At 43.1% G+C, this 22,688-nt stretch overlaps 1 protein-coding gene across 1 annotated transcript in view; it reads right to left on the reverse strand.

Moving 5' to 3' along the window:
• Positions 1 to 20,405, reverse strand: part of LOC135519305 (uncharacterized) — a 50,485-nt gene extending 30,080 nt beyond the window's left edge. The window contains exons 1-2 of the mRNA XM_064944470.1: positions 20,237 to 20,405; positions 692 to 863 (exon numbers count right to left, since the gene is read on the reverse strand). The gene's annotated coding sequence lies outside the window, so the exon portion shown is untranslated. The remainder of the gene's footprint in view (positions 1 to 691; positions 864 to 20,236) is intronic.
• Positions 20,406 to 22,688: the final 2,283 nt, after the last annotated feature.

Consider the following 22,688-nt stretch of genomic DNA (forward strand, 5'->3'; position numbering starts at 1 on the left):
TTGCCCCGGGTTGTGTTCTCGCATGTGGGTATCTCTCGCTTTTCTAAGAAAAAAATACAGATGTGAATATACAGACTTAATTTGCATTAAGAGCGTGTGTCTGATAAGCGCGTGAGAGGTGTGTGTGTGTGTGTGTGTGTGTGTGTGTGTGTGTGTGTATGTGTGTGTGTGTGTGTGTGTACATGCGTGGCGTACGTGTGTGTGAGAACCAATGTCTCTGAAGCTTCTCTCCCTTTCTGATTGAATTACAGCAAATCTAAAGGCACACAGTGAGGCAGGCTTTATTAGGGCCTCGACTTTCCCTGCTCTCTCTGCTCCGACTGTCACTGCCACTAACCAGGGTGTATTTCATCTCCTCTGACCCCATAGTAAATCAGTCATACTGATCCTCTGTGAGGAGAAGAGGGCCACAGTTAATAAGAGAGAGGAGCTAGTTCGTAAATGATATGGGAAAGTTTTGTTTTTGCTGCAAGGTGACTTCCTTTCAGTGTTGGTTGAAGTGTGTGTGTGTGTGTTGAATCACCTAGATGAGGCAGTGTGTGTGTGTGTGTGTGTGTGCGTGATCACCTAGATGAGTCAGTGTGTATGTCTAGCTCTCAGGAGGTTACACAACAACCTCAAGCATCATATTCCAGTGAACTATCATGTCGGTAACCACCACCCGTTAAGCCCAGTAGCAGTCTAAACTTACCCCATTTGAATCCAATCTCGGTGGCCTTGTTCTCCTTCAGTTTAGCCTCCTGGTCATTGGCTCCATCCCAAACACACAGCCTCTTTGGTTTCTTCACAGTCTGTCTTCAGTGAAGAACAACAGTGTGTCTAGTCTAGAGATTACAGCATCCAGATACCCAGACAGTCCTGGCCTGGAGCAAGAAGAGAGAGATACAATTCCATCAATAAGTGGATTCAATAGAGTCAAATAAACAAACCAGCAGAAACAGCTGAAACTAGTATTTCTGTCTTCTATGAGGTAGTGATGGGGGAAAAAATGTATAGCTACATATTGGGATATTATTTTTGATTATATATCGTATCGTATAATTTTGACAATATTGCAGTCTTATTTTTGCGTTCGTTGGCTGTACCTGAACCAAAACTCCAGTATTTTTCCTTCATAGCCTGTTCTCCATCTTCCTTTTCAATAGGAAGCCAATTTGTTTTCAGCAATACTTATAGAATCGTGAGAATCACAATAAACATTGTATCGGCACCTAAGTATCATGATAAAATCATACCGTGAGGTCCCTGGCAATTCCCAGCACAATGGGGTGGGGGAGAGAGAGAGAGAGAAATCGAGCGAGAGAGATACTTCCAAATGTATTTGATAGTGTAAAAAAAGCCGAACAGAACTGAATTAGCCGTAAGTGAGTAACATCATTAGAGTTTGATTATTAGTTCAGGAAAACACACACACTGATGTTCACACATCCAACTCTCGTCACTGTATCATGCAATTCAACTACTGGGCTTCAAAGCTGAATGACAACATTACACAACATTTTCCAACATGACAAAACTGCACAAATACAAGACCAACCAGGACAGTCGAAATCACACATCTCATGTCAAACTACACATCTCTTGCCAAACTACACATCTCATGTCAAACTACAGACAACTCTGAAGAACTGAAAGGATCACACAACTATTTCCACAGAAATAGAAGTCAGAAAATATCACAGAAGCACATTCTTACCTAGTTCTAAACTTGCTTCCAGCCTCTAGAATATATTCCTATGTCTTCCATTCCAAAGGACCCTATCCCATCCTCGACACACACATCTCTGCATCCTCAGTCATCATAGCTACCTGGGAGAGACAGTGTCAGCTCCTCTGATGCCTAAAAGCAGCCCAGTCACTGACACACGTTACTTCTTTTAGAAGCCAGCCAGTTTCCATTTGTGACAACCCCCTTGGTAGGTAGCGGGTAGGGTGGGGAATGGAGTCGCAAAAGCCTGAGGTTTGACAAGGCAAGTGCCTAGAATGTAGAACGTGAGGCAGCAGCAGCAGCATCAGAGGAGCTGACACACACACGCACGCACACACACACGCGCGCGCACGCGCGCGCACGCACACACACACACACACACACACACACACACACACACACACACACACACACACACACACACACACACACACACACACACACACACACACACACACACACACACACGAGCTGCAGCCCATAAGCTTCTTTCATCTATATTTAAAACCACGGTGGTGCTGCTCACTTCACTTCCTGCTTACCACAAAATCCTGATCTGACACACATTGCAGCTGTGTGTGTTTGGACAGGTGTCAGGTGATATACCCTGATGAAGACAGCTTGGCTGTTGAAACGTTGGTAATTACATTTTTGCATCTGAGCGGCTCTCTTTTATTTTCAAGTTTTCTACTCCGCTAGCCAGCACCTCGCCTAAATAGGTGTGTGTTTATTTTTCTTCTGGATAGGTGTCGGAGTCATTTTTATCCAGTATGTCATGTGGGACATCACTGTCAGTGGATACAAGTGCCCCAATGAGTTGACTATAGTGTATTAATTACTTTTCGTGTGTGTGTGTCTGTTTCTCTGTGTGTTTGTCTGTGTGTTTTTCTGTGTGTATCAGTATGCCATTGAGCATTAACCACTGACCACTCTTACACGGTCTATAATTATGTGATAATAACATGCCAGTTAGTTGTGACACCTCCTCCAACCGTTCCTATCTAGGGAGAAAGGAAACACACACACACACAAACACACACACACAACACACACACACACCCACACACACTGGCTCATCTAGGTGATGTGTGCTGGGTCTGTCTGTCTCAAATCATCTCCCTGCCCTGGAGGACAACCAAGAAGGAGAAAACCACTTTGGCAGAAATAAAGGCCCAGGGACTGGCTCTCTCTCTGTGTGTGTGTGTGTGTGTGTGTGTGTGTGTGTGTGTGTGTGTGTGTGTGTGTGTGTGTGTGTGTGTGTGTGTGTGTGTGTGTGTGTGTGTGTGTGTGTGTGTGTGTGTGTGTGTGTGTGTGTCTGAGTCGGAAGATGCCTGTCTTTGTATGTGCTGTTGTACTAGCGTGTGTGTGTGTGTGTGTTTGTGTGCTCGCACATGTGCATGTGTATACTCTGCGGGTGGTAAGTGTCTGTCTGTCTAAACATCATGGACCACTATGATGGCTCAGCAGGTGTTTTTAGGCTAATCCTCCATACTGTGTGAGTACTGTGTGAGTGACAGGGAGCACCAGCAAACCCAGCTGGAGAGCAGGGAATGGCCGTCCCTCACTCTGGGACACCATGAGATGGTGCTACTGGTGAAGTGTGGACTGATATGAAGTGTGGTGATGTGTTCAGTGTTCCCTTCACTGACTTCTCAGTACCAAACTTGGGTGGGATCCGTGGTGGTGTGTGTGCAAGCCAAGCCCTGTACAGTATACAACAGCCTGTGTCATTAGGTGGCATTGAGCCTGAAAACACAGACAGAACCTGGCCAGTTAGAGATTTGAAGGCTCAGCCTCAGTCACTCTGCACTAAGACAAAGTGACTATTCACTAGACCGTATCCACACACAGGAAAATGTCTTGGTTCTTCCACCACCATGCTATTCTCAACGACTGTGTCATGTGTCACTGCTGCCATAATAACATTGACCTCTGACAACAAAGTTATGGTCAAGACAAGAGTTAGAACGTAGGACGGCCATGTGGATGGTTAAAAGGTAGAGAGGTAGCTGGACTATGAGACAGGTTTAAACTGTTAGTCATGCTTAGACATGCATTTGTCAATTCAGCATAACCTCTTATCCAGATTGTCCTACGGTCAGTGAATGCAATATATTGGGCATTGGATAACAGTACAAATACAGGTATCATCTAGGCCAGGGGAGTATCAGCGGGTTTCTGGGTTTTCCTTTCACCTAAGACCTAGACAAGCAGGTGAGGGGAGTTCTTTACTAATTAGTGACCTTAATTCATCAATTAAGTACAAGGGTGAAGCGAAAATCCGCAGACACTTGGCCCTCCGTGGAACGAGTTTGACACGTGATCTAGGCCTATCCACTGGTGTGTCAGCTATACCATATAGGGTCTCTTCATGTTGTGCTTTACAATAAGCCGAGACAGATGTACGGTGAAGTTGCCATTATACAGGTGCAGTAACATTACAAGGTCACTGGAGCATCAGTAACAGCAGTGTCCTTCAGTAAATTAGGCTAGTAATATACCCAGGCCAGGACTGAAGATTAAAAAAGGCCAGAACAAGGATCACTGGAGATGCAATGTTGAGGCCCTTTGCTCCATTAGGAATTAACTCACTCAGACCAGGTTCCCTGTGATGACTGAACTGATCTGCTGGCATGTGGCAGACTGGCAGTCAGTCAGACAAGCTCTGATTTAGAGAGCATGTCTGGTCAAGTGGGAACACTCCTGGCAGTAAGCACATTATTAGGTGCTCGATATAGTCCTGGGTTCAATCCCTACTTCCACATGTTCTGCTTCCTCCTGATCTGTCTCCTGCCTCTATTTCCATACTGCCTGAATAAGGCTCTAATACTACAAAAGCAGGGTGGAATACCACTCTTCTTAAAAACACATGAATTTACATTTTAGCAGACACTCTAATCCAGAGCAAATTACAGGAGCAATTAGGGTTAAGTGCATTGCTCAAGGGCACATTGACAGACTTTTCACCTAGTCATCGCTGGGATCCGAACCAGCAACCTTTTGGTTACAACACTGTTAACCGCTAGGCTACCTGCCTTAGTTTAGAGAGCAAAACAGAGTGGCCATGTTGGCATTAGATTCTACAACCTGTCTGTCTTGTGGGCTGGGATCCAGCGGTGACTATTAATCCCAGAGATTGCATCTGATCTGGTCATGTAGCAATCAGATAGGCTGGAAGCCTTGGATACCAAGGGCTTATTGATCGACTCGAGATGCTTATCGCCAATATCTTATGTGACACAACCCATTCATTCACATGACCCTTCAATGGAATACTGGTCTCACCGAGGGAATCAATCTCCAGATAATTTCACTAAAAAAAAACACATGCACTTAATAGTTACTGATGGAATCTAATCGTTTAAACACATTATAATCTGGGTGGTTTGAGCCCTGAATGCTGATTGGCTGACAGCCGTGGTATATTACGGGTACGACAAAACATTTATAGTTACTGCTCTATGTCACACCCTGATCTGTTTCACCTGTCTTTGTGATTGTCTCCACCCCCCTCCAGGTGTCACCCATCTTCCCCATTATCCCCTGTGTATTTATACCTGTATTCTCTGATTGTCTGTTGTTCAGTTTGTCAAGCCAACCAGCGTTTTTGTCTCAGCTCCTGCTTTCCCTAGTCTCTCTTTTCTCGTCCTCCTGGTTTTTGACCCTTGCCTGTCCTGACCACCCGCCTGACCACTCTGCCTGCCCCTGAGTCTGCCTGCCATCCTGTACCTTTGCCCCACCTCTGGATTACCGACCTCTGCCTAACCTGACCCTGCCTGCGGTCCTGTACCTTTGCCCCTGTTGCTGTAATAAACATTGTTACTTCGACAAGGTCTGCATCTGGGTCTTACCTTGATACTCTAATTACATTGGTAACCAGTTTATAACAGCAATAAGGCACCTCAGGGCTTTGTGGTATATGGCCGATATACCACGGCTAAGGGCTGTTTCCAGGCACTCCGCGTTGGGTCGTGTATATGAACAGCCCTTGGCCGTGGTTTATTGGCTATATGGCCTCGCATAGCTGAACTTACACCAATGAAATGGTGAGCTTGATGTAGGTCTATATATATGAGATAACACTAATTGCCCTTGGAAAGGACTGAAATTCCACAGGTTTATGGCTGCTTCGTCTGGCCTCTCTGTTTGTAATACGAGCACACAGGACACAACACCTTCACAGACACTAAGTACACTGAGTATAATGGCTAACTGTATGTAGCTTTGGATAAGAGTGTCTGCTAAATTACTAACATGTAAACAGGAGAGGCTGAATAAAAAGTCTGATATAGGTACAGGCAGGGTAATAAGATGCTGGGATCCTGATGAAGTGGAGTACCTGTCCGTCTCCTGTCAGCCCTAGAGCAGAGGAGAGGGGGAGGAAAGGGTAGACAGAGAGAGGGAAGGTGAAAGTAGAGGAGGGGTGGAGAAGAGGTGGATGGGGAGAGAGAGGAGGGAAGGCAAGAGAAGGCAAGGGAATGAGAGGAGAGAGAGTGGAGGGTAGAGGAGAGAGAGTGGAGGGGAGAGGAGAGGAGGGAGGGGAAAAGTGGGAGGGAGGAGAGGTTAGAGAGAGAAGTGGTGGGAAGGGGTGAGTGGATCCTGACAAGCCATCCTTACTGTAGGTGCAGACAGATGAACTCTTTAAAGTAGGAGGAGACAGAATACTCAACCAGACGAGAGAGAGAGAGAGCCTGAACGAGAGCAAGATGCCAGGAGACAAAAAGGAAGGCATAACCTCCATTTCCCCACCTCTCTCCCCTTTCATCAGTCAGAGAAATGTGGGTTAATAAGAATCATCCCGGGCTCAGCAGTCATCAACTCCTACTACAACTCTCTACAGAGTCTCTCCACAGAGCACCACCAGGGTATAGACGACTAGCATAGTAGCGTTCTGGCAACATCAAAGGTCTAACGTGGAAGTCTGGAGTTAATTAGGCAACATGTCCCTGGGATGTGTGTGAACTACAAGGCCATGGGGAGGAGAGGCTGTGTAGAGGGGGTGTAGTTTAGACTCAGAACACAGAGAAAACACTCTACGTTCTTAGAAAAAAAGGTTCCAAAAGGGTTCTTGGCTGTCCCCATAGGAGAACCCTTTCTGGTTCCAGGTAGAACCCTTTTTGGTACCAGGTAGAACCCTTTTAGGTTCCATGTAGAACCCTCCGTAGAAAGGGTTCTACATGGAACCAAAAAGGGTTTTACCTGAAACCAAAAAGGATTCTTCAAAGGATTCTCCTATGGGGACATCCAAGAACCCTTTTAGGTTCTAGATAGCACCTTTTCTTCTAAGAGTCTACTGTGTTACCCTTTTCTCATTATTTGTTTATTTAACCTTTATTTAACTAGGCAAGTCAGTTAAGAACAAATTCTTATTTACAATGACAGCCTACCAAAAGGCCTCCTGCGGGGACGGGGGCCTGGTATTAAAAAAATAAAATACAATATAAATATAGGACAAAACACACATCACAACAAGAGGGACGCAACACTACATAAAGAGAGAGCTAAGACAACTGTTAAGCTGAGTCAAGCCAAGTCAAGTGCTGTGCTTGTCTGGTTACGAATCCACGCCCAGTTGCTTGAACCATGCTGGAAAGGACAATGTGAAAGAAAAATATCTGAGCGAGAACAGCACTGTACGGGTCAGTGTGAAAAGGTTATCTGTTTAGTAGTGCACAGGCCTGTTCGGGAGAACGTAACGTTACAGAACGATCACATACAACTGTATTGTGTAGAACAGACATGATTGTATGATTGATAGAATACATGTCATCTCTATTCTTTAATTCTATCTGCATTGTGCCGAATGTTTCACATCACTGATTACAGCTCAGGTGAAGGCTGGGCATGTCTCTGTTCTGTTCCTGGACGGTGAGTGGGCGGAGGTCATTCATTACCTTCCACTGAATATTTCACCAGTCTGAGTTGTTAACTGGCTCTATGAATAATACAGACAGGGAATGAGGTGATATGTAGGTTACCTTCCAAATTGCACCCTTTTTCTTATATAGTACACTATTTTGGACAAGGGCCCATAGGGCTCTGGTCAAAAGTAGTGCACTATGTAGGGAATAGGCTGCAACTGCCGTTTGGTCACTCATAGATAGCACAGACACGGCCACCTTTCTTCTTTTGTATGATTTTTTCCATGAGCACAGAGGAGCCAAATGCAGCTTCGCTTCACTCTATTTATTCAAAGAGACAATGAATAGAGTCTGCAATAGAGAGAGAGAGACTGTTCAAAGGAACACATCCAACCAATCCATGCAAATCATGTCCAGGGAAGGCTATCATAAAACACTCTAAAGATAAGAAGCTGGAATGATGGTTTAAATGAAGGGATGATGAGCAAAGTCAAATATGTCCCAAACTATTTGAGCAATAACTATGTGCTTGTTCTGTGGACCTCTTCATATATTTGCTTGTTGTTACGCACATAGGATGTTTCAATTTGATTGAGTGGAAAATGGCAGGCCTAATGTATTGGTATGTTCTTCAGCGACTGATGGACACATCTTTCTCAGTAACAGTGTTAGGAACCACACACACCTTTCACCTGCTGTTTGTTCACCGTTCTTTCAGCGCGGTGTGTTTAGGGGCCACCCGCCGGGTTAGGTGTCTGACTACGGACGTTTTCGGCAATTCCTACATGTAGAATTGGATTGCAAATTGCGTTTGGCACTCTGTTCAGAGGTGCTTACTATTCTCGGCCAGCAAACGCTACCGGTGTGTCCGTGCCTTTAGGGTACCAGATGATATAGCTTTGCATTGGTACAATTTACCCCTGGCTGGTTTAGCAATAGTAGTATACTGTACCTGTCAATAGGGTGCTGGTGGCGGCAGTGCCACTGTGAAAGTCAAAGAGACAGATGGACAATGTAAATACCAACCAGAATCAATATATTGTCCATGTCAACATAGTTCATCGTTATGGTTAATTGAAGGTTCAGAAGCCATATGCTGCTATGGGTCATTCTACAGAAGTGTTGCAAATTGGGGTCTGGGAAAAAAATTATAATTTGTATCCTATTTCTCCAAAACTTTCAGTACACATGTCTTCCAACATATGCTGGGTAGACATACAGTTGAAGTTGGAAGTTTACATACACTTAGGTTGGAGTCATTAAAACTTGTTTTTCAACCACTCCACACATTTCTTGTTAACAAACTATAGTTTTGGCAAGTCGGTTAGGACATCTACTTTGTGCACAACACAAGTAATTTTTCCAACAATTGTTTAGTATATACTCGTTTTAGTATAGACTGTAGATGGGTATAACTCGTTTTAGTATAGACTGTAGATGGGTATAACTCGTTTTAGTATAGACTGTAGATGGGTATAACTCGTTTTAGTATAGACTGTAGATGGGTATAACTCGTTTTAGTATAGACTGTAGATGGGTATAACTCGTTTTAGTATAGACTGTAGATGGGTATAACTAGTTTTAGTATAGACTGTAGATGGGTATAACTCGTTTTAGTATAGACTGTAGATGGGTATAACTCGTTTTAGTATATACTATAGATGGGTATAACTCATTTTAGTATAGACTGTAGATGGGTATGACTCGTTTTAGTATAGACTGTAGATGGGTATAACTTGTTTTAGTATAGACTGTAGATGGGTATAACTAGTTTTAGTATAGACTGTAGATGGGTATAACTCGTTTTAGTATAGACTGTAGATGGGTATAACTCGTTTTAGTATAGACTGTAGATGGGTATAACTCGTTTTAGTATATACTGTAGATGGGTATGACTCGTTTTAGTATAAACTGTAGATGGGTATAACTAGTTTTAGTATAGACTGTAGATGGGTATAACTCGTTTTAGTATAGACTGTAGATGGGTATAACTCGTTTTAGTATAGACTGTAGATGGGTATAACTAGTTTTAGTATAGACTGTAGATGGGTATGACTCGTTTTAGTATAGACTGTAGATGGGTATAACTCGTTTTAGTATAGACTGTAGATGGGTATAACTCGTTTTAGTATAGACTGTAGATGGGTATGACTCGTTTTAGTATAGACTGTAGATGGGTATAACTCATTTTAGTATAGACTGTAGATGGGTATGACTCGTTTTAGTATAGACTGTAGATGGGTATAACTCGTTTTAGTATAGACTGTAGATGGGTATAACTCATTTTAGTATAGACTGTAGATGGGTATGACTCGTTTTAGTATAGACTGTAGATGGGTATAAGTATAGACTGTTTTAGTATAGACTGTAGATGGGTATGACTCGTTTTAGTATAGACTGTAGATGGGTATGACTCGTTTTAGTATAGACTGTAGATGGGTATAACTCGTTTTAGTATAGACTGTAGATGGGTATGACTCGTTTTAGTATAGACTGTAGATGGGTATGACTCGTTTTAGTATAGACTGTAGATGGGTATAACTCGTTTTAGTATAGACTGTAGATGGGTATAACTCGTTTTAGTATAGACTGTAGATGGGTATAACTCGTTTTAGTATAGACTGTAGATGGGCATGCCTCGTTTTAGTATAGATATTGCCATCAAGTAGAGTAAACTTGAGTACAGTATAGTATAGTAGAGTACAGTAGTATACAGTACAGAGCGCCGTACAGTACAGTACAGTATAGCACATTATAGATGTCTATGTTTTGGCCAACTAGATGTCAATGCTTGGGATCTTGGAGGGTTGGAGCCCTCTTGCTGGCTACGCATCTCAATACTAGAAAATAGTAAATAAAGATCCTACGTTTGGAGACTTAACAGTTTAAAAAATATATACATATATATATATATATATATATGTTTGTGGTACTTCTGTAGAGTCACCACATAAAGTAATCACCCAATAAAGTAATCACCCAATGATCACAAATGCACTAGAGGTGAGGGTATGATGTAAACCCAATGTCTGTTTCCCAAATGGCACCCTATTATGTACATAGTGCACTATTTGGAACATATCCAGTGTAATAGAGCCAATCAGAAGAGTGGGTATCTGTCACTCCATTCCGGCTCTGGTATTGACTCATGGAGGGTTATAGATCCATCATGGATCTGTCACTACCACCAGTTTCTTTGGACACAGCCCAAAATAAAGCAGTCTCCCAGGGTTGGAAATAGGGGGAACACAGGGAATCTGAGTTCCTAGCTTTTATGGTGAATTGAAGGGCTTTACATTGGTGAGTTCCCAGAGTTACTTTTTTCCATTTGCAGACTGCTCTCCCCTCTTACGCAATCAAACAGTCCAGACCTTAATGACATGGTACTCTACTGTACAGTAGACTAATAATTGCTAACCACATGTGACAGTGCATACGCTGATGAATACAGTACAGTAGGCCTGGAGAGAGGCAGGCAGACAGCCCTTAGTGAGATGAAGATGCTACTGTATTGTTGGTAATATAATAATTCCTATCCACATGTGGCAGTGCATGATTTGATCTGATCAATAAAGTACAGTAGGCCTGGAGGGAGCATGGCTGCTGTACAGTATATCATGTAACATAACCCGATAGTGAGCTGGTTTCCCCATCGGGACTCGAAAACGAGGCAGCATTCTAATGATCTTTTAGACTTATGAATCAATGTTGTCCATGCAGACAGCAGTCCTCTCTCTCTTCCATCCCTGAAGGCTGTTCTTCTTCTCCTTCGAACATAATATGAAACCCTGGGCTCTGTCCACTGCACACCTGGGTTCAAATACTATTTCACAGCATTTCAAAAGCTTCACCTTTGTTTTATTGTGCTTGCCTGGCAAAATGGAAACAATAGAAATGTCACGAAATTATAAACCTCGCCTGTCAGGCATTCCAGATGGGCTAAACCAATCGCTCAAAGTATTTGAACGATTTCGGATAGTGTTCACTTTTTGGACCCAGGTCTGTTCAGCTGCATGGACAACAGGAGGCAAAGATGGTGGTCGCGCTCCCGTCCCCACTTTTGGCATTTCTGTGACAAAGAGCTGCACTATTTTTTTTTAAATGAAGCAAGCTATGCTAGCTCAGTGTTTGTGGCGCTCTGTCAATTAGGCATTTCATTCCTAGTTTATACACAAGAGTATCACAAGAGGTTTCTCTCAATTCAATGGCTCGTTGTATAAACACAGGACCTGATTGTTGATAACTACCTCAAATCAAATATCTTTCCTGTCTCATTGAAATAATCAGCCCTACAGAAAGGTTTAATGCAATGGATACAAAACAATGTGAGTTCCGACAGCAGACCCCTGTAAAAAATACATAATTTAGAGGTGTGATTACAACTACTTTAAATCTAATTGTAGGCTACACACAGTGGCTCCCAAGTCCAGTCCTCGAGTACCCCCAACAGGAACCGGTGTTTGGAATTCATTTGAGCCAGTTTGCCACAGGAGGAAAATAATCCTGCAACTACAGGAAATGTGAATTATTATGTGAATTATAATGTTGGACATTTTTGTAGGGGTTGATACATTATTCATAAGGGAAAATCAAGTCTGAAATTTCAAAGTGGAAATCACAAACTTCAGAGGCCTTTTTAAACCTAAAATACACTAGATTGCAGGATAGTTCTCCTGCAACAGGGTGATCAAATACGATCCTACATCTGTATGTTTCTTGTTGTTGATAAACTACTTGAAATCAAATATGTATGTTTGCTGTCTCATTTAAATACACCTTATGCCTTATAGAAATGTACAATGCAATGGAAACAAAACATTGTTGTTTTCCAGGCTGATGGAAACAAAACAACCTGATCTGATCCAGTAGAGTACAGTATTTGGGTTCATGTAGAGGTCTCTGTAAGCCCAGGCAGTGTAGTCTAGTAGTGAGGCTTCCTAGCTTGGCTGTCGCCTTTACAGTGTTTCCTATTTTTGTTGTTGTTACTGCTGCAGGGGGTAATGACATCAACACCGCCACCACCGCGGCAACGGTAACAATAACAAAAACAATCTAGGGACCTCTGTGAGATGAGTGTGACCTCATTCCTACACGATAAATCTCCTGAGAGAGAGAGAGAGAGAGAGAGAGAGAGAGAGAGAGAGAGAGAGAGAGAGAGAGAGTAGGAGAGAGAGGCTGTGGTAGAGTGATAGAGAGAGAGGTGGAGAGGCAGAGGGGAAGGGGGAAACATAAAAGCTTTGGGGAAAGAATATGTGTTGAGGAAACAGAAAAGGAGGAGGACGAGCAGGAGAGCAACATGGGAAATGAGATAAGAGGGAAAGCGAGAGAGGTAGAGAGAGAGATACTAACAAATAATGATGGCGCATGACCTAAAGACGGTAGGTAGCATGGGAGAGGAAGCATGAAAGAGAGAAAAAGAGAGAGCGATAGAGGGAGAGAGAGAGGGCAGAGAGAGATCGAGAAAGAGAGACAGGTGAACAGAGAGTGAGATGGAGAGAGCAAGACAGAGAGACACGGCAAGAGTGTGAGAGAGAGAGATTGAGAGAGACAGGAGAGAGAATGAGGGAGCAAGAGATAAAGAGAGAGAATGAGAGAGTTAATCCCAGGAGTGTTGTCGATAAACAAAGAGAGGGTAATAAGGGAGAATTTACTCAGGAACAGATGGCAGAATGACTCATTCATATCACTGACAGGGGAATGGAGAGAGAGGGTGGAGAAAGGAGAGAAAGATGGAGAAAGATCGGGGCAGTGAGGGAGAAGGAGAGGAGGGAGAAGGGGGACCTAAAGTAGCTCCTGTCTAGAGTGATTGATATCAGTCATGTCTTCCATCTCATCACCACCCTGTATCTGACTGCTCTGTCCTTGACTCACACAAGAAAAAATAATGAATATAAAATTCTACCCATGTTAGTGTGCTTTTAATAAACCTCCTGTTTCAAAGGCTCTCTTCTCAGAGAAATCATTCTGTTAAAGTGGGATGGAACACCAAAGAATATAATGAGAATTTTTTACAATAGAAAATTATTATACATCCCATCGTAATAAAAAAATGCATAGTAAATAAGACTTCAAACCAATACATGCATTCAAAACATTCAATCAGGCAACCACATGCTCTCGTGGTTTTGTCTTTATAAAGAACAGATCAATGTGGCCTTTCACCCTGCTGCCTGAGAATGTCATGTCGGTAGTAGCTTTTCCCCATGAGGAGCTGATCAAAGTATTGGCATACACCTAAAGAGGATCGCTCCCCCAGAGCCCTTCATTCATTGCTCTGGGGTCTGGTGTCAGAACAGGGATCACACAGCTAACTGTGACAACCAACACAGAGAGAGGAGAGGAAAGGGGGAGAGGAGAGATCAAAGCGGGGGAGTGGTGGGCTCCCTGGGTCTCCTAGCCTCCCTAAGCCAAGGCCAGGCTAGTAATGGGCTTACATGCGGGAGGAGGGGAGAGAAGGAGGGGATGAGGAGAGGTCAGGGGAGGTGATTTGGAATAAAAGGGGAGGAGAGTCATTGATCAGCTGTCATTTGTTTGCCGAGGAGATTTTTAGACATTTTTACAAATATAAAAAATGTACATAAGTATTCAGACACTTTGCTCTGAGACTCGAAATTGAGCTCAGGTGCATCCTGTTTCCGTTAATCATCTTTGAGATGTTTCTACAACTTGATGGGAGTCCACCTGTAGTAAAATCAATTGATTGGCCATGATTGGGAAAGGCACACAACTGTCTATATACAGTGTTTTGGTTTTGGTTCCACAGTTGACAGTGCAAAACCAAGCCATGAGGTGGAAGGAATTGTCCGTAGAGACAGGATTGTGTTGAGGAACAGATCTGGGGAAGGGTACTAAAACATTTCTGCAGCATCGAAGGTTCCCAAGAACACACTGGCCTACATCATTCTTAAATGGAAGAAATTTTGAAACACCAAGACTCTTCCTGGAGCTGGCCGTCCGGGCCAAACTGAGCAATCAGGGGGATAAGGGCCTTGGTCAGGGAGGTGACCAAGAACCCGATGGTCACTCTGACAGAGCTCCAGAATTCCTCTGTGGAGATGGTAGAATTTTCCAGAAGGACAACGATCTCTGCAGCACTCCACCAATCAGGCCTTTATGGTAGAGTGGCCAGACTGACCCACTCCTCACATGACAGCCCTCTTGGGGTTTGCCAAAAGGCACTTAAAGACTCTCAGACCATGATAAACCAGATTCTCTGGTCTGATGAAACCAAGATTGAATGCCAAGCGTCACGTCTGGAGGAATCCTGGCACCATCCCTACGGTGAAGCATGGTGGCGGCAGCATCATGCTGTGGGGATGTTTTTCAGTGGCAGGGACTGGGAGACTAGTTAGGATTGAGGGAAAGACGAACTGAGCAAAGTACAGAGAGATCCTTGATGAAAACATGCTCCAGGGTCCTCAGGCTGGGGTGAAGATTCACCTTCCAACAGGACAATGACCCTAAACACACAGCCAAGACAACGCAGGAGTGGCTTCTTGACAAATTTCTGAATGTCCTTGATTGGCCCAGCCAGAACTCGATCGAACATCTCTGGAGAGACCTGAAAATAGATGTGCAGCGACAATGCCCATCCAACCTGACAGAGCTTGAGAGGATCTGCAGAGAAGAATGAGAGAAACTCCCCAAATACAGGTGTGCCAAGCTTCCAGCATCATACCCAATAAGACTCGAGGCTGTAATCACTGCCAAAGATGCTTCAACAGAGTACTGAGTAAAGGGTCTGAATACTTCTGTAAATGTGATATTTCAGTTTTTTATGTTTTATAAATTTGCAAAAAAAATGTAAAACCTGTTTTCGCTTTGTCACTATAGGTTATTCTGTGTAGATTGATTAGGGGAAAAAAATATTTGATCAATTTTAGAATAAGGCTGTAATGTAACAACATGTGGAAAAAGAGAAAGGGTCGGAAAACTTTCTGAAAACACTGTACATTTATGCACAAATATTTATATAATAACCATCATTACGACGTAAACTTGGAGTCACGTGATGACATGTTGTGTGGTCCTCCCACTACGACCAGAAATCAGTTTATTACAGATGAAGTAATTTAGGTTCCAATAGCAGGGTAGGCACACTCACTACATGACACCATTTTGTTGTGAGAAAACCACCAGTAGAGTTAAAAATGCAATGGAAACCCATAAAATGTTATTCAGTACATGGGAATTCAACCGCAAAAGTTATTTTTATGTGCACTATGTCATCACGCACAGCCCTTTCTCCGCAACAAGTCCATTTGATGGAAGGAAACACATGAGTGGGGAAATATGCTGATTTTTGAATAGTCACATGAAAATCTGTTGCCAATTGGATGGAAACCGAGCTAGCATTTTGCCAGAATGTTATTTAGCTTAACAAGTGGATTATTTTGCTCTTCACTCAGTCGTTTAGTATCCTAGGCCTCCTCCCAACCAAAACCTGTGACTTTACTTAATCAATCAATGTGATTTTGTTTAACTGAATCTCTGTCTGTATAGGCTATTTGGTTAATGGGTTTCTGTCTGGGCAAATAAGTGGAAGGGTGGTATAGCTCATCTATTAATTTGCTCATCTATCAATGATCAGAAACATTTAGCATGCAATACTGTAGCCTAACTCAAGTGAAGGCCTATTATTATTGAGCATATAGGCAACTGCAAAAGCCTGCGGAGGTTGTGAAACATGAACACGAGACTCACATGCTTTTGAAAAAATGGATTGCTATTATTTTCTATCATTATCATGGTGAAGAAAGGCCTGCTCGTAATGCAAGACCTTCCCCCAGCTCCCTAACAAAGCGGAGTGAAGGTAGGAAAAATATGAAATGTGGATTCAAAAAAGCATGGGCTTTTTTTATATGACAGTGGTTCCACCTGTTGCCATGACGCAAGTTGTGTGAGAAAAATATTATTTGTATTATATTCTGTATATTTCATGATATTCTTAGCCTACTATTAAATAGCCTGTATGTGTGTTGACTGTGATCTTATGTGTCTTGTATGTTTAATGAACAAAGTAAGTATTGATTTCATGTGCATGGCGCAGCCATTTAGCATATAGGCTGCACAGACCAGTAACATAATCACATTCAAATATGCAAAATATGCAATTCTATTCTTTGGAAAATATATTTTATTTGTCTTATAATGTTTCTTAGGACCTGCCTAAAATAAATGAATAATGGATTTCTTTGTGATGGTGTATTTAGATTTTTGGAAATGTAGCCTTTATTTAACTAGGCAGGTCAGTTAAGAACAAATTCTTATTTACAACGACGGCTGCCAACCGCCCTATGGGACTCCCAATCACGGCCGGATGTGATACACCCTGGATTCAAACAAGGGACTGTAGTGACGCCTCTTACACTGAGATGCAGTGCCACTTGGGAGCCCAATGGATTATTCAATGGATGTATCTACTCCCAATCCTAAACGTGCCAGCATGTGCACGGGAGATATAAAAGACTAGCAAGAATGTGGTAAATTGGATTGTATGAATTGGGCTCTAAAAAACATTGGCAGAATTTATTATTTTTATTTTTTATTTTTTTTTACAGGCAACATACTGTAAAGTCTGTCTGTAAAGGGTATAACTCTCTCTCTCTCCTCTCTCTCTTTCAGTCCCTTTCTTTCTCTCTCACTCATGCTGGTGTGATGAACACATAGCTGTCTATCACTCCTCACAGCTCTACAATCACTATCATTCAGACAGACCCAGCACAGGAGAGCACAGTAGGGATATGGAGCTGCTGTCATATCTGGGTTGCAGGGAGACAGACAGTCACACTATGTGCCAGTTCAGAGCCACATAAAGTCCTACGCAACATGCTGTACTGTTTAGGAATTTAAATTTGGCAGCCTGAACTGTCTACTACTATTTTAATTCAACTGAGCCAAAAATAGCAGTACAGTATTTTTACCTGGGAGCTGTGACAACTTCTCATCCTGGAAGTATGTTCAGCATTAGTGTGTCTGATTTCTTCAATTGTAGCTAACACCAGAGGGGTTTTCCATTATAATTTAATAAAAACATAATATGCCAACTGAAAAATCAACCTTTTTAGCAGGTAGCACGAGTGCCATTTTTGCTTTTACAGTGAGTGTAGTGAGTGGGGAGCCATATTCTGTGAATGACCTTAGGATATCCTCTAGTTAGTAGTCTTGACTGGTGGCAATCAAAATTATTACCCCCCATCTGAACCTGGTTGGTCCCGAACCCTTTACACAACCTACATTTTCTTCGCTCTGACGGAAACTGTACAAACCTGGAAATATTTCTAATTTCCTGGGAGGTGACTCTCCCCTCTATTTTTTACCCCCACTCCCCATCTCATCTTCTCCATCTATCTCTACCTCTCTCCTACTTTCTCTCTATCTCTACCACCCTCTCGCTCCCCTCTCTTTCTTTCTCTCTATCTCTACCTCTCTCTCGCTCCCCTCTCTTTCTCTCGCTCTATCTCTACCTCTCTCCTACTTTCTCTCTATCTCTTAACGCTCTCTCGCTCCCCTCTCTTTCTCTCTCTCTATCTCTACCTCTCTCCTACTTTCTCTCTATCTCTACCTCTCTCCTACTTTCTCTCTATCTCTACTGCTCTCTCGCTCCCCTCTCTTTCTCTCTCTCTCTTGCTCCCAGTCTCTCTCCGTCTCTCTCCTGCTCTCTATCTCTCTTTCAGCAGATGAAATATTCAGGGGAGCCGGCATGCTGTGCTGTTTCCACCCACATGGCTGGTAGCTGACACCTAACGCTTCTGACTGCTGCTGCTCTGCTACCTCCTCCTCTCCTCTCCTCTCCTCTCCTCTCCTCTCCTCTCCTCTCCTCTCCTCTCCTCTCCTCTCCTCTCCTCTCCTCTCCTCTCCCCTCCTCTCCTCTCCTCTGCCTGCTCCCTACTCTCTGGCCGTCCTGGTGCGACTGAGGTCAGAAGACAGAGCCAGTCAATTTCTGCATCCCAAATGGCACCCTATTCCCCTATGTAGTGCACTACTTTTGACCAGCGCCCATAGACACAGCATTGTCTCTGCTGCAGGCTCCAGACCAGATGAGACCATGATACGATCCAGTGCACAGGAACACACCATCGATCCTCCCATCGAGCTTGCCCTATTCATCTGGTGGGAGGCCGGGTGACTAATCCCAATCCATGTGGGCCAGACAGAAATGGAGCGAGATGAGAGATTACATACAGTATAATGGAATAACAGACCAGCCCTCCAGTGTTATGACCATAAACATAGAATTACTAGAATGGAAAATGCCCCTCAGACCACAGGAATTTGACTCCTGGGTACACTGAACGACTGGTAATTCTATTGCTATGTCTATGGTTATGACCCTGGGCCCTGCCTCTGCCTTGCTCCGCTACAACATAAGCATCAGAGGGTCAGAGAGGGTCAGTGACTGCAAAGGTCCTTCTCATGACATACAAGTCTAGGGTTGGGCCGATATATGATTAAATAAAATATTGTGATATTTGACATTGACGATATATCGTGATGTGCAGGACTATACTCTATTTGAACTTCAAAAATTTTAAAAACTGTGCAGTTTTATCTGCTAGGCTGTATCAATATGTTTAAAAATAATTAACAAAGCCTTAGTTTTTCAGTATACTAAGATTATTTAATAAGAATGCAACTATAATACCGTAAATAAGCCGTCTAGAATGATCTGGTCATTAACAGCGCAAAACGATTATATCGAATATCAGGATATTTGGAGTAGCAAGATATCTCCCCAAATATTGCCCAACCCTTCACCAGTCATGTGACAGGGGTGTTGGGTGAAGATCCTCATATTCAGCATTTTTTTGCTCACCGGAGTGGAAGGACATGAAAACACACGCGCACGCATGTACACACCCACACACACGCACTCGCACGCCCACACGCACACACGCACACACACACACACACACACACACACACACACACACACACACACACACACACACACACACACACACACACACACACACACACACACACACACACACACACACACACACACACACACACACACACAGGGTTAAGGGCTGACATCTGATGTCTGTTCGGAATAAGCAAACATGTAAATCGTGTTTGTCTCCAGTCCTGTCAGAAGTGTGTACAGTACAGAACACAGAGGTTGCACTGTGTTTCACGCAGAGCAGACAATTCACCATGTGTCATCCGAGGAGTTTCCTATTCAACGTTACTTGATGAATAATTGATTTAAAGTATCTCTCAAATACATACAGCCTTAAAAACACAACACCTTGCAAGATATGCTTTCCCTAAGCTATGCTTACTATAGCCATTCAGAATCAAACCAAAATGTGCACTTCACGCCAACAATAACACTCTGGATATTCTACATAGCTGCATATTCGTACAGCCCCTACAGACCATCAACAGCCTACTGATACAGAAGTCTGACTGTCTCACATTCAGATTGCTCACAAAAAAGTATATATATTTTTTACTACATAATGAGTACACACAATCATTCCTCAAATCATTAACCATGACAGAGTATTCAGCAAAATGCCCTTTCACAAAATGCCCATTTATCAGCAACAACTGTCATCAGTTTTCTCTCCAGTCCTTTTCCCATGAAAGAGAAAAATACTACACAACAAAATTGTAAACATGCATAAAACATGAGAGACATGACGCTATGCCGACCCACCTTTGTTGTAAGTGCGTGTAGCCGTCCCTATGAGCTCAGTTTATTACAGCAGGTAGGCAGACACCCTCTCCTCTGCTCTCTCCTCTAGCAGCGTATGTGTATGTGTGTGTGAATACTCCAGCCCTCTCTCTGCCTGGCTATTGTCACAGGCAAGGGAAGGGAGCCCTACTGAGCATGCTCCAACTGAACAACCCTCCCCGTCGGCATGGGAACCGGGAAGCGGGGCTGGCAGCAGCCCTGTTCAAGTGCCGAGGTGCTTTCTACTCAACCTCTTTATCCTCTCTGTTACTCCTCTCTCTCTATCTGTTTCTCTCCGAAACACACACGTCCAACTCACTGGGGGGCTAAAAGGGTACTTCCTCTTCTCTATTCCCCTGTGTGCACACATTCTCTGTCTGTCTGTCTGTCTGTCTGTCTGTCTGTCTGTCTGTCTGTCTGTCTGTCTGTCTGTCTGTCTGTCTGTCTGTCTGTCTGCCTGCCTGCCTGTGCCTGCCTGCCTGCCTGTCTGCCTGCCTGCCTGCCTGCCTGCCTGTCTGTCTGTCTGTCTGTCTGTCTGCCTGCCTGCCTGCCTGCCTGCCTGTCTGTCTGTCTGTCTGTCTGTCTGTCTGTCTGTCTCACACACAAACACACATGCCTGCCCACACAAAATAAGGCAGGGGCGCTGTGTCATGGTCCTTTAATTCTGTTATTCATTCTCCTTAATTAATCACACAGCCTGACAGTGATGTAACAAGGACCTGACTTATAAAGTAGCATCACACATGCCCCACCCGTCTGAGGATGTGTATTTTTCAGCAATATATTTCCTGTGTTTGAGAGGTGCAATATCCACTTGTCATTTAAATCTCGCTGGATTGATTGCTTTCATTTTACTCCTGCGACTCTTTCATGCTCTTGCTTGTGCCTGTCCTTTTTTCCTGTTAATGTTACGACTGCGGAAATATTTGTAATGACCTGTCAAACACTTTAAACAGTACACTGACCTGTCAAACACTTTAAACAGTACACTGACCTGTCAAACACTTTAAACAGTACACTGACCTGTCAAACAATGTAAACTATGTATAGATGGGTGTAATCTAGACCCAAGCTTGTTCATTTTTAATCCGAGGGTATCCTACTATTGACACACTTGTTGAATTATGCAACAGAACGTGACAACAACAGTATTGACAGCGCAGGTGAGTGCAGGTAAGCCAAGACACAGCACGCATTCATTTATTCATATACATAAGTACACCCAGTGTGTTTAAGAAAATTAGGCACATCAAAAATACGTTTAAAAAAAATTGTGTGGGGGGGATTTTACCCTCTTTTCCAACCCAATTTCGTGATATCCAATTATGATCCAATTATGATCTTGTCTCATCACTGCAACTCCCCAACGGGTTCGGGAGTGCGAAGGTCGAGTCATGTGTCTTCCAAAACATGACCCGCCAAACCGTGCTTCTTCACACCTGCCCGCTTAAGCCGGAAGCCAGCCGCACCAATGTGTGAGGAGACACCCTTCAACTGATGACCAAAGTCTGCCTGCAGGCACATGGCCCACCACAAACCCTCCCCTAACCCGGACGACACTGGGCCAATTGTGCGCCACCCTATGGGACTCCCGGTTACGGCCGGTTGTGACACAGCATGTGACCCTGGTCTGTAAATTTCTTTATCTTAACACAAAATGTATATATGAATGAATTCTAAGACAAGGAAAGTAATATTTTACAATAAATTGAATACATGAATTTCCACCATAATCTCTGAAATCCATTAATTATTTGTCAAAGCCAGTAAAATATTAATGTGCTATAATTCAGTCAAGATCTGATTGATTTTCAAAATTCAAAAAGTTTGGAGTATCTTCATCCATTGTCGAACTGTTGCATTTATTAGAATCGTTTTGAAAACATTTTAACAATTTTGATGACTGTTGCTAAATAAAAGCTGCCCATTCATTCACAATGTGTCCTGAATAGCACTAATCTGTCCCATTAACCAAAATGGAATTAAATTAATCTAAACAAATGAATGTAATAAATAGCATTTATTATATATATTACATGGACATTTGTTCTGAAATAAATTATTATCTTAATAAAACAAGTATGACATTGGTGAAGTTAGAACTGATCAAATACATGCCCTCCAGCAGGGGTTTTTCTCCTAATTTGACATATGAGTGCTGCCAGGAATGGAACCTACAATCCTGCCATTGCAAATGCCATGGCTCTACCCACTGAGCCACAGATGACCAATGATATGTACTAGAATTCATCTCATATGTCCAGAAGGGATAAATTCACCTCTATTTTCAGATGAAAATATACAAAATCAAGATCAAAATGCATTCTGATGCATTGCATTCCCAGGGGTCAGTGTCAGCTCACTGAGGGTATTTAGCCTGCAGGTTGCTCTAGTAATTACTCTGTGATGATGCTTGGTATTTACAGCCTATTAC

The sequence above is a fragment of the Oncorhynchus masou genome, chromosome 29 (genome assembly GCF_036934945.1).
Source record: "Oncorhynchus masou masou isolate Uvic2021 chromosome 29, UVic_Omas_1.1, whole genome shotgun sequence".
Lineage (NCBI taxonomy): Eukaryota > Metazoa > Chordata > Actinopteri > Salmoniformes > Salmonidae > Oncorhynchus > Oncorhynchus masou.